This window comes from Mustela lutreola, chromosome 1, assembly GCF_030435805.1.
Source record: "Mustela lutreola isolate mMusLut2 chromosome 1, mMusLut2.pri, whole genome shotgun sequence".
Lineage (NCBI taxonomy): Eukaryota > Metazoa > Chordata > Mammalia > Carnivora > Mustelidae > Mustela > Mustela lutreola.
Genome location: NC_081290.1, coordinates 96,000,541 through 96,013,672, shown reverse-complemented (window position 1 = coordinate 96,013,672; position 13,132 = coordinate 96,000,541).

Below are 13,132 nucleotides of genomic sequence, written 5' to 3'. Positions count from 1 at the left end.
GTAATACTAGTCACGGTTCTCCAGAGAAACACAACCATAGATGTGTATATATAAAGATACTTGTTTTAAGGAATTGGCTCCTACGATGGGAGAATACTTGGTGATTCCAGAATCTGATAAGGAAATATGGCAGGCTGGAGACCCAGAAAGAGTCAATATGCCAGTTGAGTTCCAGTTCCTTCTTGTTGGAAGAGGCCAGTCTTTTGTTCTAGTCAGTATTTTAACTGATTGGATGAGACCCACTCACATTATGAGAGACAATCAAAGTCCACCAATTTAAATGTTAACTTCATTCAATAACACCATCACAGAAATAGGATAATGTTTGGCCAATGTCATAGTCAGTTCAGACTGCTATAATGAAATACCATAGACCAGTGGCTGAAGTCATAAAATTAATTTTTCATAGTTCTGTTGGCTGGGAAGTCCAAAATCAAGGTGCTGGCAGCTTCATTGCCTGGTGAAGGCCCTTTTCCTGTTTGCATATGACTACCTTCTTGCTGTACCCTCTTATTGTGGAGAGGGAGGGGGAGAGAGAGACAGAACAAGAGAGAGAGAGCACACTCTAGTCTCTTCGTCTTTTTAAAGGGACACCAACCTCATCATGAGGACTCAGGACCTCGATAAACCTAATTACTTCCCAAAGATCCCACCTTTTAGTACCATCACATTAGGAGTTAGGGTTTTTACATATGTGATGGGTGAGGGGTTGGGGAGACCCAAACATTCGGTTGATAAACACCAAATATCTGAACACTGTGACCTAGCTAAGTTAACACATAAAATTAACCGGTGATTAATCACCTCAGCCTTTGCATCCCAGGGTCTGCCTACTTGGTCTGCTTATTTAGTGCCATAGAAAAGTGTACTTATCGTTGCATGCCATAAGTTAACCATTTCTTGACAGAGTGTGTCTTTTAGAGTGTGTTTCTTTCATTCTTTCATATCATATTTTAAAGCATTTTTCCTTCATCTCCTGCATATTTAACTAGTGGGACCAGATGCTTAAGCGAAGGTCTATACTTGGGGGAGGTATTCAAAAGTATCCTCTTTAAAATGTACATGCACGTGGTCAATACCCACTCCTAATTCATAATGAACCCCCCTGGGAATAAAAGCAAATGAGGCTAATGGAAATTTATTCAGATTAGATGTTTAAGTTTTATAAAATCTTGTGTGAGTTCTTACTGTGTGTCTCTTTCGATGAAGTTTGAAGAGCTCCATACCGAGGTTTCTACTGCACGTGATGCTAGCTAGCATTGCTGCTGTTGTTCTGTGAGAGCCTTCATTTTTTCAACCAGGCTCTTTCTTGAGACTAGCTGTTCTCATTCTTTGGCTCAGCCCTTGCTAAATACATCTCTGGAAATGCTGCAGGAGTGGACGTCCATCTATTTATCTATTAATCATCCTGAGTCCTTACTGAATGGCTCATTCCTCATTCAGGGATTACTGGAGTGTATCTAAGTCACAGCCAGTATGCTAGGTTTGTGAGTATAGTTTCTGGTATTTATTTTACAACGAAGGTCTCAGGTAAGAAATTATTTTTTTACCCAAGTTTCATGAAAAGGCTTATGGTAGACTTTGTCTTTCAACTTAAGTCCAGTTGTACAGTTATTTGCTTCCTTATCACCTGGTTAGAAGTTCTTCTTCCTGACATGTTGACTTGATACCAATTTTAGAGATCATTTTTCTTTTCACAGTATTTTCAAATGTGAAATTAAGACATGCTGACTGTATTAAAATAATGAAAAACATTACTAAAGAAAAGCTAACAATTTCCTTTCACCTCCCTGAAGAGACCGATGCCAACTTGATGGGCACCCTTTGACCTCTCTCTAAGGTTATAGAAACACACACAATTTAGTGTTACTTGTTTTTATACGTGGCTTTACACACATTTATCTGCACTTTGTATTTCCTTATTTAACGATATACTATAGATAACCTTCCAGGTCAACAAATGTATTTCTCATTTTATAAAATAGTTACTGTTGTAATCTGAGTTTTCCCCCCAAAAAGCCCGAGATAAGGGCTTGCCTGCAGGCGGCTTATTCTGGAAAAGTAGTCCCAAGGACCAGGAATGGAGGACTAGAAATAACAAACGGGGGGACAGGGAAAGTCAGCTAGTGGTTCCCTAAGGAGATGGCCAGAACTGTGGGAAACGAGGACCTCTGAGGAGCCGTGTAGAGTACATCCCAGAAATGTCTTCTTGAAGGATAGGAGAGAAACCACTTATATGCTTGTTTCTACGCTCCAATAGACAGGATAAGCCCTGTGTTCTTTCCACTTGCCGGTTTGCACCTGTGTTGAAATGGCTATGAGTTCCTGCAAATGTTCCAAATGTTGATGGACTGAGACTCTGGGCACAAATCAAGAAATATGTGAGGCAGCTGAAGGAGGTTGCTGTCAATTGTACCTATAAGCAGCTGGTTGCTACAGCAACAGCTGGAGTAAAGTGTGGACTGAGAGGATGTGAGATGATACCCGACAGATGTCTAAAACAACTGCATAATGTTCTGTAGTGTGTATGTACCGCATTTATTTAACTATACACAGTTGGAGAGATATTTGTGTTCTTTCCAGTTTTATTTTTTGCTACCACAATGTGGTAGCAAAAGGCACTGAACATTCTTACACATACATTCTTATTAGCTGATGCTTTTAGTGCTATTTAACATAGTCCCCGAAGTGGAATTGCTGGCTTGAAACACTTTTCATCTGTTAACTCACTCAGTCCTCCCCTACAGCCTGGTTATTATTACTGTCCTCATTTTTCACCTGAGAAATCAGGGGCACACAGGCATCTAGGAAATGGAAGCGGTTAGAATTTTTTAATGGATCCTGAAAGATTAGATCTCAAAAATGTGACTCTAAACGAAAAGATTTTAATGTGAAATCAACATGTTTTTGGTTCTGTAACCTGCAAGTCATGTTTCCCTGCAGCTATTAGAACATCCTATCTCCAGGGAAGGGGTGCCGGGGGGAGACAACTCCTAGAAAGAAGAGGTTCTGATCTAGCAGAATTTTTTGTTCACACTGGCAATTTACCTAGAAGGTCATGCCTGGGGTGGGGTGGGGAGAATGACTCTTAGCTGAGGGCTACAAAGTGGATAACTCGAGTTGTAACTTTTGCATGGGGGAAGCCCTGGGCTCTGACCAAAATAGGAGAAACCACATTCAGGAACCCAATTTGCACAGAGAAGACAGCAGGGGAACCGGCTATTAGACAGAGACAGGAATGGGCACGTTATAGGGCATGTAACTAGGACTAGGTTACAGAAATCTTTGATAACAAAATATCTTAAGTTGTTGAAGTAACCCTCAAACAAAATGTCGAGATTCTTGAAGCGAACTCAGGATCATGTTGTGACCCCGGTATTAATGAGATATTCTTCTAAGCCCAAAGAGGAAGTGCTTAAGTTCAGATGAAACTAATTAACAATCAGGTCACAATCTGAAGGTCCGTTATGAGGCAGAGATGAGGAACCTAAAGATCTTCTAGTAAATTCGGTTGAATCTTGATTGCACTTGCTCTCTGGTCCAGTCCTATCTTAAGACAAAGCCTCACCGAGGGGTAACGGGAAGTTCCTAAGTTCAATGAACTGAACTTCTAATAAGTGTGTAAACATAGCTAATTTGAACATGATCTGGCTGTTAGTTCTCCAATGCTGTTGTAACAAATTACCACAAGCTTAATAGTGACACAATTTATTTTCTCACAATGTCTGTAGGTCAGAAGTCCACGGGCGAGCCCAGCTGGGTTCTTTGCTTAGGGCTTCAGAAGGCTAAAACAAAGGTTTCGCCTGGGGCTGCATTCCTTGCGAGAAACTCGGGAAGAATTTGTTTCCAAACTCATTCAAGCTGGTGGATGAATCCACTTCACTGTAGTTGTAGGACTGAGTTCTATTTCTTTGCTGGCCATTATCCAAGAGCCAGTTTTTGCTTTTTTGGCTGCCTGCATTCTTTTTCATGCTTTCTGTGCTTTGCCCTCCAGCACTAAGGAGTCAAGTCCTTCTCAAGCTATCCATCTCTGACCTGCACTTGGATATTTCAACTAAAATTTATCACCGTTGTTTTTGTGTCTTGACCACTCCCAGCTTACCCACCTTACCCCAATACCAGCCTCCTAACACCATATCCAAGAGTGATTCATATTCCAGTGTTTCGGGTCTCAGTTCTTGATATCAACATTCTTAGCAATAAAAATAACTGCAAAAAATACATCCCGGAGTGCTGTTTGATTTTTATGCGTTTTTGCATGTGCCATTGTCTTTACTTGGCATACCCACCCCAAGCTCAGACATCTTCCCATTCTGAAGCCCCTCCTATGAGCGAGTGGTCTCTCCCTATTCTTTGCTGCTCCTATGGTTGCATCCATTGCACCATGTTGTAAGTAGCTGTTAATATATCCAATTCTCCCAGAAGTACACTTAGGAGGCCCTGCCTTTTCCTCTTCTTAGTCATTACACTTAGTAGAGGGTGTGGCTTGTAGTATTAGATGATAATAAAAAAAAAATCATTATTGAAATGACTTTGAGTTTAACTTACAGACAACAGGGGGTCACCAAAGTCAGTTTTTAAGTCAATGAAAGATATTATTACATTAAGTTTTAGCAAAATAATTCTGGCACTGGGCTAGAGGGATTGGAGGGAAATGAGAGACAGGTAGCTGAGAATCTGCTTAGGAGGTTTTCTTTATAATCAAAATGGAGATGATAAGGGTCTAGCAGTGACTTTGGAAATGGGAAAGATTAAATAAATTTGAAATTATGACAGGCAGGATTTCTGACTTATTGTGTGATAGGATGGTGGAAATGGGGAGAGAGGAGCACAGGACAATGCTTTTGTTTGGGGCTTTGTTGACCAGATGAAATAAATGTTGAATTAGGGAACTTAGAAGGAAAACTGTTCATGGGGGAAATAAATACTCGGTTTGATTTGGAATGTGTTGAGCTGGAGGTGCTCAGAGACATACCAGTAGAAATGTCTAGCAGGCTGGGAGATACAGAGGTCATATATATACATTGTATGTCTTAAAAACATTCTTCCAAATATGTATATTGATTTTAAAGATGTTTAAACAAATTTGTAAAGCATTTCTTGTTCTAAAATCAAAGACTTTATCTCATTCTATGCTATCTAGACTTAGTACTCAGTACTGTATGCTAAGAATCAAGAAGAGAAGAATTAAGTTGACGAGGTATTGGCCTTCCTCACCTCTCCTTCATTCCTACCCCCTCAGTGAGGAGGAACACAAACACACACCACATATTACCGTGGAAACAATGGATACACGGAGGTTAAGAATGGAACTTGATCAAGGTCCTATGGAAAGGAGTAGTACAACTTAGCTATAGTTCCTGACTTCTCAAATGTAAATGTTTATCTCAAGAGAACATTCGACATAAAGTTTGAATCTCTCAAAAGATGCTGAACAATCTCTTCTCTCCCAAGATCTAACAACAATGGATCCTTGAAAGACTGTCCTTTTTTTAAGATTCAAAATATTTAATAAAATATTTTTAAAAATCTCAGCTGTGAAGTAAATCAGCTCTGCAGAGAAAGGATCACATTATTAGAAGAAGAAGAAGAAGAAGAAGAAGAAGAAGAAGAAGAAGAAGAAGAAGAAGAAGGAAAAGAAAAGAAAAGAAACTGATAAAGAAATTAGGCTATAGGCAAGTACAAGGCCATCTTAGAAAATGGCACATAATTGTAAATAACGATTGAGTTCTATGTTTATCTTTCTATTTTTTCCTTGTTCGTTATTCAAAATCCATTAGTCAAGTAGCACAGCAACTGAATACATTTTGCTGAAGCTATAACATACACACACACAAAAGGCAAAACATGGAAAATCACATTAATGAAACGTAATTTGGGGAAATAAGGAAATATTAACTCCAAATATTGTGACCTGTAGCTCCAAGAAACATTTCAATGGGTGTTCTCCCCATCATACTTTAGTATGTGAAAGACCTTTTATTAAAAACCCCAAGGAAAAGATTCCATTATTTCCTGAAGGGCTGTCTTAATAATATTGTTTCCAGAAAGTATTATGCTCTTAAAAACCTGTGACATTAATCCTTTAGTTTATCTGGATTCTTATGATTTTAGACAGGACATTAAGGCCACCTGTCCTCCGTGACCTCTAATGTGATGGAAGAGGCTAATTGGCACATGTGTCCCTGAACAGGAAGGGAAAGAACCCATGAGGGATATTGCATGAAGCAATCATTTCCCTGAGGAGTGTGATTGCATTGTGCAGGTTCTGTGCCTGGTTAGTGTCTCTAAATATGAATTTAATTGTACTGTGATAGCATGCTCAAACTCACTGAGGATATAAGAACAAGTAACAGCTTTCTCACCAGTAAGGTATCTTATTTACCTAGTGCTTTCTGGCTGCATAGAAACCACAGACAATAAATCTCTCTTGAACATTTATGAGATTTCTTTTTAAAATGCAGGAAATGTAGCCCTCCTACAGATTGCAAGCAATTCTAGCAATTCTAAACTCTTTCCTAGGAGATTTCTCCTTAAACTCTTTGTGCCAAAATGCAATTTATTTTGAGTACTCTTGAGTTTCTTAGGACTTTAATGAGTTTAATGAATGTTTGGCTGTTGTTTTTACATCAATGCTGTCTATTATGAAGAGCTGCAAGCTTCAGAGGCTAGTTCTCTATTACAGTCTACCAGAGCAGCTCCTTCCCTGGCTGGCAGGTGGACATTAGGCATTTTTAGATTGTTTGATTCTGAATGTCATATGGTACAACAATAAGAAGTATGTAATCTACTATGCTGTGTGGTAGATATCCAGAAATAGAAAAAAGTTCATCAAAGTACTGGCACCTGCTTGTCCTCCCTCATTCTGATCTCCTCAGGGAGGGGGAGCATGAATGTCTATCAGGGGCCATTGTGGACAAAATAGACAAAGTAGAAACAACGCGTATTAGATCTAAGTGTGGATGGTGGGTTGGGTGCACTATAAGATAGTGTGTCACTCAGATCATGGGACTTGGAGACTAAAGCTTTTATGGGAGACGTGAAGGCAGTACATGTGGGACTCCTGGAGGCTGTCTTTCTCCCCTTGTCATACTACTGATGAGGGCTGAGTGTTCTCTGCCCACCCCTCCCCCAGCTTTGTTGAGGCGTAATTGACAAAAATTGTATACATTTACGGTGTACAACATGATGCATACATCGCGAAATGGCAACCAAAATCAGATTAACTAACATAATATCACCTCACATAGTTGCCATTTTTTGGTGCTGAGAACATTTAAGATCTACTCTCCTAGCAAATTTTAAGTATACAATGTAGTATTGTTAATTATTGTCTCCATGCTGTACTTTAGATTCCCAGAACATTTTTATCCAGCCTAGCTAAAAGTTTGAATTCTTTGACCAACATTTCCCCATTTCCCCTACTGCTTAGCCCCTGGCAATCACCATTCTACTCTCTATGAGTTTTACTCTTTTGAATTTCTCACCTAAGTGAAATCACGAAGTATTTGTATTTCTGTGTCTGGCTTATTTCATTTGGCACAATACCCTCAACTTTCATCCATTTATCCATATTGTTGCAAATGACAAAATTTCCTTCCCTTTTAAGACTTAATAATATTCTGGGACGCCTGGGTGGCTCGGTTGGTTGGACGACTGCCTTCGGCCCAGGTCATGATCCCCGAGTCCCGGGATTGAGTCCCACATAGGGCTCCCAGCTCCATGGGGAGTCTGCTTCTCCCTCTGACCTTCTCCTCGCTCATGCTCTCTCTCAAATAAATAAATAAAAATCTTAAAAAAAAAAAAAGACTTAATAATATTCCATTATATATGACCTATTTTCTTTATCCATTCATTCATTCATTCCTGGAGACTCAGGTTGATTCTATATCTTGGTTTTTGTCGATTGTGCTGTAATGAACATGGGAGGGCAAATATCTCTTCAAGATACTGATTTTATTTCCTTTGGCCATGTTCCCAGAAGTGGGATTGCTGGATCATATGGTAGTTCTATTTTTAATTTTTTGAGGAACCTCCATACTGTTTTCATAATGGCTGTACCAATTTACATTCCCACCAACAGAGTACAAGAGTTCCTGAGCTGGGAGTATTTTATGCAAGTAGAGAATCTTGGTTTTAGTGAGAGGAATGCCAGGGTGAGCCATATGGGAAGAGAGGCAGGATCAGACTTCCAGGTTTAGTCTGGCTCCTTGCATGAAAGAAGTATGACAAGAGAGAGGCCAGGCAGTCCTTGAGGCTTCATTACTGTCTGACTTGGATTCCTAGGTAGGAGAGAAGATACATATTTGAGTCAAAAGCCCTTATGTGAATGAGCAGGGTACATGGGTCATTCTGAAACTGAACAATGTGTACTCATTCAGCTGAGGAGGGAGATGCCCTAGAATTTGACAGAAAGACCTCTTGAAACACCAATATCTGTAAAATTCTCAGCACAAACTATGAACTGCAAAATGGAAAAACAGAGTTGGTTTTAGAAAAAGAGAATTATGTACTAAACCATAGATAGCATCCTGATTTAGATATTCTTGTTAAAAAAATAAAAAGGCAATGATGAAGTTTGTCATGTGATATTAGAGAAAATCTCCCTATCTAGCTCTAGGATTCTTCAAGACAATTTGGTTTCCACCTGGCTGCCCAAAGAGAATTGCTTGGCTGCTATAGCAACTGTATTCCCTGAATGCATGGCAGTTGACAAAAACACTCTTTATATGCTGATTTTTATGCTTAGCAACATAGACTGGGCTGGTGGGCTGGATAAAATAACAAGCCGGATGATAAAATTGCTGTACAATAGTGTTGTCACGCTCTTTCTTTATCTCACACCACACTTCCTCCTAGTCATCCCCAAATCCCATCAGCTCCCCTATCCACCCCCCACCCCCGCCCCCACCGCATCTAGCCACTGTCTTTGCTCAGCTGGATTCTTGCAGTGGCCTCCGAATTGCTCTATTTCCACTCATATATTTCTTCCTTCTATTCTCTAAACAGCTGTCAGAGCTGTCCTCTTAAAATACATCAGATTACTGTCTTCCTTTGACTTAAACCCTCCAGTTGTGTATTCGTCAGCTCTTGCTTCAATAAAGCTGCTAAACAAACCACTCTGACTCTCAGTAGCTTATAACATTATTTGCCCACAGGTCAGCTGGGGTGACTCTGCCTCTGACCTCGGGATGGGTTCCGGTGTGCTCCACGAGTCTTATTCTGGGGCCCTTGCTGATGGCGCAGTGACAGCCTAGAGCCTACTCTTCCAATGGTGATCAAGGGAGCTCCAAAAGCCAAGACAACCCATGTACGTGTGAGCACACGTAAGCCTGTCTGTGTCACATTAGAGAACATTGCATTGACCAAAGCAAGGCGTGTGTGTCACTGGTGTAAGGAAATACACGTTACATACGTAGGAGGGGACTGTGCAGGACTATGGCCAAGGGTGTGTGTAAGTGTATCATCCTATCACAAGAAAGCGACAAAAATGGGACCAATCATCAAAGCTCCCCAGAATGGTTTCCAAGGGCACTTGGGGAAAACAGTTCTACTGCCCTTACCACAGTTTACAAGGACCTATGCAATCTGGCCTTTGATGATTTTTAAGAAGTAATTTTCTATCTCGTTTCTCCTTTTTCTTTGTTGTAGATGCTTTGGTTCTTTTTTATTCATTGAACCCTCCACACATGTTCTTGAATCCGGACTTTTCCATTTATTATTCCTGCCACATGAAATTCTCCCCACAGTTCTACACAGCTCACTCTTCTTCGTCTCATTCTGGCCTCCGTTAAAATGTCACTTCCAAAGAAAATGGACCCCTGTTTCACCTACAGGACTTGCCATACTCCTTCCCGACCTGTCCAATTTTTTTTCTTTTTCTTTTTTCTTTTTAAAACCATTGGCGCTGCCTGTCATGTGTTCTAAACTTCCTTATTTATTTTGTTTTTCTCTGTCATTCCGTGAGAAAGTAAGCTCTTTGAAGGCAGAGCATTGATGCTCCCAACATAGGGAGGGAGCTCAAAATATAATTGTTGCTCTACTTCTCTATTACACCACACAACCTTCAAGGTCCTGGGAATGCACTGGCATGTGACCTTGTAAAGACAAAACACAGGCCAAGGGCAAGGTTTTTTTGTTTTTGTTTTCCTCCTCTATGGTTTCTTACAAGCTCTTTCCACCCATGGAAAATATTGATCTCAGAGTCATTTTTTCTTGTTTTTACCCTTCCAAGTAGTTTGTGTCAGGTTTTTGAAATTGAAAGCCTAAGGGTTTTGTTATGAGCTCCTATCAGTCACTGCTTGAGTTCAACGCACTTTGGATTGTTTGTGTGTTTGTGCATATCAGAGGTGGGCAAACCATTAATATTGGGTACCAAGTTTCCAACTTCTGCTTTTTTGCTTTTGTTTTAATTATTTTTGAGTCGTGGAAGCTCCCGTCACGAATAAGGCGTGTGTATATTTGCATGTACAATGGCTCTTATTCTCTTGCTCTGGGGGTTTGACGCAGAGTGAATAGTCTAGCACATGAAAGAAATATTGAAGAAAGCACTTTCAGGAACAGGATCACTTTAAAAAGAGTTACATAGGGAGGACTGGAGGTGGCAGAAGGCCGGTTTTCCTGGGAAGGTCAGATGATAGCGTGCACACCATGTGAGGATAATCCTTTGCATATGTGTGCCAAACCTGTGATGCGTTGTGCCTACCCTGTGGGCCAGGCCTGGCCAAATACCAGCTGTGAGGAGCGTCATAGGTATGTAGAAGGGTTGGAGGCATTTCCACAAGAGCTCCTTATCAGTGTGTAATTTGAGATGATGTGCAGAAGAACTGTGATTTGGAGCGGTAGGACACGGAGCCCAAACTCTCCAAGTGGGAATGCAGCCAATCAGTGTGTCAGGCAGCACATGAGGGAACAGGTGAAGGTTCGGCACAGAAGAACAAGGAAAAGCAGCAAGGTGCGAGGGGGCAGTTCTGAAAGTCACTTGGTAAATGCCCCATGTGTGCCTCATATATCTTTTAGGCATAGCCTGTAAGTGAGCTGGAGTGTGTTATGAGATATGTGTGCTCAGGATTTTTAAAGAGATTATAGTTCAATTTATTTGTTTGTTTGTCTTTCGGATTTCATTTCTAAATTATCTGTATACCTAATGTGGGGCTTGAACTCACAACCCCAAGATCAAGAGTCATTCTCTATCTACGAAACTGTCTAGGTGTCCCTCAATTTATTTGTTTCTAATTGATGATATTGTTTAGGTAAAAAGGCGTAATTCAAGTTAGTTAAGGGTGTATAGGTTCTAGTATTTGAAGGAATGTGAGGTGCAAAAAATAAAATATTCTCTTCTACCTCAAGTCATTTGTTGTGTGAACATTTAGTCCTAATAAGAAGCAGGAGAGATGGCTGTTACTCCAATTAAACGTAAAAAAGAAAGGGTATGAGAGTAGATAATTGGGTCTGTTTTGAAGCCCAAATCTCTTCTGTCAAACTCTAATGATGTATCCAGACCCTAATCGAGGTGACATTTAATGGAATCTACATTTATAAATTTTTAAAGTACACAGTTTAAGTAAAACATTTTTGTATATAACCAATAAATATTGCAACATCTTTAAATTTTAATTTATCATCACCATTATTGTGTCTTTATTTGTGGCTTTAGCTCAATATGCTGAGATAAAGGACAAACCTTTGAAAAATAATACATGATTATATTGGCAACATTAAAGATAATGGTAAGCAAGCTGGCCTTATTCATGTAATTGTTTGGGCATTAAGTAGTTTTAAATAAACACTGGTTAAAACTGCATTTCATGGGGGCACCTGGGTGGCTCAACGGGCACCTGAAGCCTCTGCCTTCGGCTCAGGTCATGATCCCAGGGTCCTGGGATCAAGCCCCGCGTCGGGCTCTCCACTCCGCGGGAAGCCTGCTTCCTCCCCTCTCTCTCTGCCTACCTCTCTACCTATTTGTGATTCCTCTCTCTCCGTCAAATAAATAAAAAAAATTAAAAAAAAACTGCATTTCATGGATTCACATTCTTTTACTAAATTTTTTTTCTTTGTGGAAGATCACATAGTCTAGGGGAAAAAAAATCTTCTATTTGAGACACTGATAAGGCACAATTTCTAGGATTATCTTGGGTTCATATAATCACTGTTTCTGCTCTGCCTGAAAGGATTCTATTTCTATCAGTTTCCTTTTCTAGATCTTCCCTCTTTCCAAATTAGTTTTAAGCAATGGATACTTGCATATCGATCATCTTGAATAATATAAGTACTTCTTTGTTTATTCATTTGAACTCTTTATCATGGTGTCTCGCACAAAATGGTTATTCTCTAACATTAGTGTTCATATTATCCTCAGACTAACACATTTCCTTGTCATTTTTCATTGCTCCCTTGTCCAACAAATATTTACTGAGTGCCAGTCAGGCTCATAAAAAGTTGTATGATAATGAACTACCCCAGTGGGCTTGCATTCTTGTTGTGTGTAGGGTCAAAGCCAAGTTATCAAGTTATATGGCCCAATTCTAACAGAATTATATCTTTTCCTTTTAGTCTTCTATTTTGTAAGTAAACCCAAATTCTCCATGCCAAAATATAAAATTATAACTCATTATTTATTTATAGTATTTTTAAAATTATATAACATTACTAATTTATACACCAGTGTCATTGTACAAGTTATCTATTGCTTTGTACCAAATTACTCTCAAACCCTAATAGCTTAAAACAACAAATGTTTATTATCTCATAAAGTTTCTGAAAGTTTGGAGACAGAAATGACTTAGGTAGGTGGTTGTGGCTCAGGGTTTTTTTGAGATTACAGTACAAGTGCAAGCCAGGGCTGTGGCCACCTGAAGGTTTGACCAGGCCAGAGGGTCTGTTTCCAAGATGGCTCAGTCATGTGACTTTTGGCCAGAGGCCCCAGGTCCTTACCATGTAGGCCTCTCTGTAGGGTTGCTTACATGGTATCTAGCTTCTCCCAGAATTAGCAATCCAGAAGAGAGCAAGAAGAACTTACTTTCTGTCAACTGAAGAGCAATACTCTATCCTCTTAAATAAAAGAAATAACCTATTAATAATAATTTTTTTAAAAGAGAGCAAGGGACACATAGGCAATGCCATTCATGACTTA